Source organism: Enhydra lutris, unplaced genomic scaffold, assembly GCF_002288905.1.
Source record: "Enhydra lutris kenyoni isolate GAN:26980312 unplaced genomic scaffold, ASM228890v2 scaffoldscaffold21, whole genome shotgun sequence".
Lineage (NCBI taxonomy): Eukaryota > Metazoa > Chordata > Mammalia > Carnivora > Mustelidae > Enhydra > Enhydra lutris.
In genome coordinates, this window is record NW_019154105.1 from 38,455,296 (window position 1) to 38,461,295 (window position 6,000).

Genomic DNA, 6,000 nt, shown 5'->3' on the forward strand with positions numbered 1-6,000 from the left:
TGATATGTGTTGGCTCTTGGAAAATGGAGAAAGAATAATTAATTCAAATCAGAAAGTGACAATTACATTCAAGTTTTGTGGAAAGATTCATCGCCCAAAATTAAGTGTATTTATCTTAAAAACTCACATTTTACTTTGCAAAATTTCAAAGAAAATTGCAATATCCAAAGTATCATATTCCAATAAAATAAGAACATCCGTATAGCAAATTTAATTCTAACACAAATAAGAAATCTCAGGAACTAAAATAGTTTTAATTTACAGTAGATTGTTAAAGGCTTGTTAGGAGTTTATGAAATATTCTTCCATGAGGTGACTAATGTAGTGGGCATAAATAGAATAAAGTGATCCTATTAAGAATTTTAACAAATATGATGGGAGTCTGGGTGGCTTAGTTGGTTAAGCAACTTCCTTCAGCTCAGGTCATGATCCCAGGGTCTTGGATTCAATTCCCACATCGGGCTCCCCCTGCTCTCCGAGGAGCCTGCTTCTCCTTCTCCCTCTGCCTGCCACTATCCCTGCTTGTACTCAATCTCTTTCTCTGTCAAATAAATAAATAAAAATATTATAAAAAAAGAACTTTAACAAATATGAAATTAGAAATCTAACTCCCACAGCTGTGGATTATTTTTTCCTAAGTAGCACAGCTGAAATTTTAGAAATGGTCTCTAAGTGGGAGGAAGTGTCAATTAATTAGTTCATCCAACCATTTTCCATTCATATCCTAGCCAGTCTGGGATAGAGGTTTTGATCATTAGCTTATCTTTTAGGGATAGGGTCAAAAAAGTTGGCAATGGCCTGTGGATTTTGTGAATTATACTCTTTTCTTTCTTAAAAAGGAATATTTTTGAGACTGACTTGCAGTCTTGGCTTCTTATACATTGAAAAAGTTCTCATAAAATTTATTTTGTGATTTCATTCCAAAATAAAGGTCAGTGGTTCTCAATGTTTGGTGTGTCTGAGAATAATTCTAAGTGAGTTTTTTAAAATGAGGATCATATATTTTTATTTTTTAATTTTTATAAATTGTTTTTGTTTTCTTTTAAATAGAAAGTATTTTTTAGAGAAGTTTTAAGTTCAAAGCAAAATTGAGCAGAAGGTACAGAAATTCCCATATACCCTTGGTCCCCATACAATCTATAGCCTTTCCCACTGTCAACATCCTACAACAGGATTATAATGTTTGTTACAACTGATGAACCTGCTATCATTATGAAGTAATGATATTATATTGAGACATTATAACCCAAAGTCCAAGGTTTACATTAGGTTACACTGTTGGTGTTGTACAGTCTATGGGTTTTAACTAGTGTTAATGACATGTATCCTTCACTATAGTATAATATAGAATATATTTCATTGCCTTCCCCCACCCAGTCCTCTGGGCTTCACTTATTCTTTTCCCCTTCCCTTTTAATCTGGAAAACACTGATCTTTTAACTTTTTATTTATTCTCAGTTTTGCCTTTTTCAGAATTTCATATAGTTGGAATCATACATTATGTAGGCTTTTCAAATTGGCTTCTTTCACTTAATAATATACATTTAGGCACCCCATCTTTGGCACATTCTTACATCAAGTTTTTTTTTTTCTCATTGTTGACAATTAATTTTTTTTTGAAGATTTGTTTCCTTATTTGAGAGAGAGAGAGAAAGTGTGTGTGCATGAATGGGGAGGGGGCAGAGGGAGAGAGAAAATCTCAAGAAGAGTCCTGATTGAGCGAGGAGCCTCATGCTGGCCACATCTCCCAACCCCAAGATCATGACCTGAGCCAAAACCAAGCCAAAACTCAGACGCTTCACCAACTGGGCCACCCAGCTGTCCCTACAATTAAACTTTCTTTATCATACATATCTTTTGCAAGTATTTTCTCCTAGTCTGTAGCTTTTTATTCCCTTGACAGTATCTTTTGCAGAGTAAAAGTTTTCAATTTTAGTGAAGTCCAGCTTATCGATTCTTTCTTTCACGAATCCTACCTTTAACGTTGTATATTAAAGGTCATTGACACATCCAACATCTTCTAGATCTTCTCTTATGCTACCTTCTGGGAGTTTTATCGTTTTGTATTTTACATTTAGTCTTGTGTTTCACTTTGACGTAATTTTTGTGGATGATCCGTTTGTTTGTATTTATATGAGTTTATTTCTGGGCTCTCCATTCTGCTCCATTGATTTATCTGTCCATTCTTTTGTCAGTACCACACTGTCTTGATTACTGTAGGTTTATAGTGATTCTTAAAATCAGGTTGCGTCAGCCTTCCTCCTTTCATATTGTGTTGGCTATTATAGGTCTTTCGCCTCTCCAAATAGATTTTGTAAACTTTAGAATAAGTTTATCCATATCCAGAAAATAAGCTGGTGACATTTTGATTGGGATTGTGTTGAATCTGTAGATCAAATTGGGAACAACTGATATCTTGCTTATGAGTCTTGCTATCTGTGAACATGGAATATTGCTCAATTATTTAGTTCTTTTTTGATTTCCTTTTTTAAAAAATGTAAATTATAGAATTATAGAATATTTTGGACACCAAGAAAGAACAATAATAAGCTTTAATATTCTGGGGATAATTTTGGTTTACGATAGGGTTGCTGGATTCTAATTGGGGTGAAGAAATTCTTATTAATGCTTCTTTTCAATAGAGGATATGGCCTCCTGTTTCATTTACCTTTCATGTAGGAGTCTTGTACAACTGAGATGTGAACCACCTTGGATCTCGTGTGTCTTCTTAGATTTATCAAAGTTTGTAGTTCTCTTCATATAGATCTTGTATATATTTTGCTCAATTTATACATGAACATTTCATTTTGGGAGGTACAATTATAAATGGTATTTTGTTTGTCATTTCCAATTCTATTTGTTCATTGATGGTATGTAGGAAGATAATTGACTTTTGTATGTTAAATTTGTATCCTGAAACTTTGGTATAATCCGTTATTAATTACAGGAGGTTTTTTTGTTTGGTTTGGTTTTAGTTTTTTTTTTTTTTTTTTTTTGTAAAGTATTTTGAATTTCCACATAAGAAATCATGTCATCTGCAAAAAGACAATTTATCTCTCATTCCCAAACTCTATGCCTTTTTATTTCCTTTTCTGGTCTTATTGCATTAGCTAGGACTTCTAATATGATGTTGAAATGGTGTAGTGAAAGGAGACATCCTTACCTTACTCCTGATAGTAGCAAGGAAGCCTCAAGTTTTTAATTATAAACTGTAATGTTAGCTTAGATTCTTTGTAGATGTATTTATTCATTTGAGGAGGCTCCTTTCTATTTTTAGTTCACTTCTATGAATGGGTATTGGATTTTATCTGATTCTTTTTCTGCATCTATTGGTATAATCATGTGACTTTTCTTACTTCATCTGTAGGTGTGATGGATTACATTAATTGATTTTCAAATATTAAACTGACCTTGTATGCCTGGGATAAATCCCACTTGGTCATGGTATATAATTCTTTTTATACATTTTGAATTTCACTTGCTAATATTTTGTTGAGGAGTTTGACATCTATATTCATGAAAGACTTTTTTTTTCTTCTTTTTTTCTTCTAATTTAGTTTTGGTATTAGGGTAATGCTAACCTCATAGAGTGAGTTAGGAACTATTTTCTCTGTTTCTATCTTCTTAAAAAGATTGTAGAGAATTGGTATAATTTCTTCCTTAAATGTTTGGTAGAATTCACCAGTGAGATCTTATGAGTCTGTTGCTTTTTGTTTTAGAAGGTTGTCATTTATCAATTCAATTTCTTTAATACATGTAGGCCTAGTCTTCTGTGAGTTTGGACAGATTGTGACTTTCAAGAAATCAGTCCATTTCATCTAGGCTATCAACTTTGTGGGCATAGAGCTGCCCACTGTATTCCTTAATTATCCTTTTAATTTACATGGTATCAATGGAAATGTTCCTTTTTCATTTCTGATATTACTAATCTTGGTCCTGTCTCTTTTTTTCTTAGCTAGAGGCTTACCAATTTTATTCTTGTTTTTTTCAAAGAGCTTTTTGTTTCATAGGTTTTCTTTAATCATTTCCTATTTTCAATTTCATCTATTTCTACTCTATTATTTATTATATCTTTTTTCTGCTGACTTTGAATTTCATTTGCTTTTCTTTTCCTAGTTTCCTAAGATTGGAACTTAGATTATTGATTCTAAATCTTTTTTTCTTTTTTAATATATTCATTCAATGCTATAAACTCCCCTCTAAACACTATTTTCACTGCATACCACAATTTTTGGCAAGTTATATATTCATTTTCATTGAGTTGAAATATTTTTTGATTCCTCTTGAGGTTTCTTATTTGATAAATATGTTCTTTAGAAGTGTGCTCTTTAGGAGCACCTGGGTGGCTCGGTAGATTAAGCCTCTGCCTTCGGCTCAGGTCATGGTCTCAGGGTCTGGGATCGAGCCCCGCATTGGACTCTCAGCTCAGCAGAGGGCCTGCTTCCCCCTCTCTCTCTGCCTGCATCTCTGCCTACTTGTGATCTTTCTCTCTCTGTCAAATAAATAAATAAAATCTTAAAAAAAAAAGAAGTGTTCTCTTTAATGTCCAACTATGTTGGGGTTTTCCAGTTGTATTTCTGTTATTTATTTCTAGTTTAATTCTAATATTGTCTAAGAGCATGCATTAGTGTAATTCTCTTATAGTCTGACAACATATGTTGTATAATTTCTATTCTTTAAATTCTTCAAGGTGTTTTTATAGCCCAGAATATGGTCTGTGTTGGTGCATATCCAGGATCATATTTTGGAAAATACCACTAGATTGTTATCATCATAACAATTTCTGTACTCTACCAAGATGACAACTCTGAGACAACATCTTCATTTTTCAATGAGATGTAATCTTTCTTTTTTTACATTCATTATTTTTATTTCCACAGATGTATGATAATGACACATATTGCCAAGATATTCCTCCAAAATACCAATAAAACATATTTTAACATTAAATTTTATTTGGTACCTCCACTTGTTTAAATTTCCAATAGAGATGTGAATGGAACTAACTGCCTAAGTCAAAGCTTATATGCTGGTCTTTATTAGAAGGTCAATCCCAAAGAACATGAGTAGAGACAAGTGGTGTGAGGAAGGGGAGAAAGAAGAGCCAATATAAGGATGCATCACCAGGCTTGTTGCTTCTTTGTATTAAGAGGAAAGTTGGCACAAACAAATTAACCTAAATAAAACTGAATGTAGAACATTTGCTTGCCATAATGGAGCCTGAGAGAGCTGGATCCCTTGAGCTCAGGAGTTTGGGATTGCAGTATGCTACACCAATTCGAAATCACATCAACTTCAGCATGAATGCGATAAAGCTGCAGGGACAGATCATTATTAAGTTAACATTATCTAGCATGACAGCTAAGTCCTGGATTAGATATTTGGCATTTATAACAAATATTTACTACTTTTTACCACATTTATTTATTTTACCACATTTTTTATTTTATTATTTTCCATTTTATATTATAAAAACACAGCTATTATAAATTTTAGATCTTTTTTATGATAGGAAACTTTTAAAGATACAAAAAAAATCAACAGAATAATGAACTCTTCAGTAACTGTCACCAAGTTTCAACATTGACCAACACAAGGCCAATATTTTTTACAGAATTATTGTATCCTTTTCTAAGTTATAAAGAATCAGAACTAGAATGCAGCCAGAGGCATAATGGTCTTGATCAGGTTGGGGTACAAATGGAGGCCTAGCAAACCCATCAATTCAGGTGAACTCCAGGGCTTGTAATATTACCAACAAGCTTATTATTAAACAACTTGCTGCTTTATCTTATTCAATCAATCACTGCATCAACCCTAAAGGAAGAATCTGCCTCTAAAAGTTGTTTTTGGAGAAATGCCTTAGTTTGGCTTTTTAGAATATTTGCAGAGTTAAGTATATGAATGGTGACTACATGGCTTTTGGACAAGATCCAGCTTATAAATCTAAGCTAATGGTGACTCACCAGTAATTAATACTCAACGTCTCTGATGAATCAG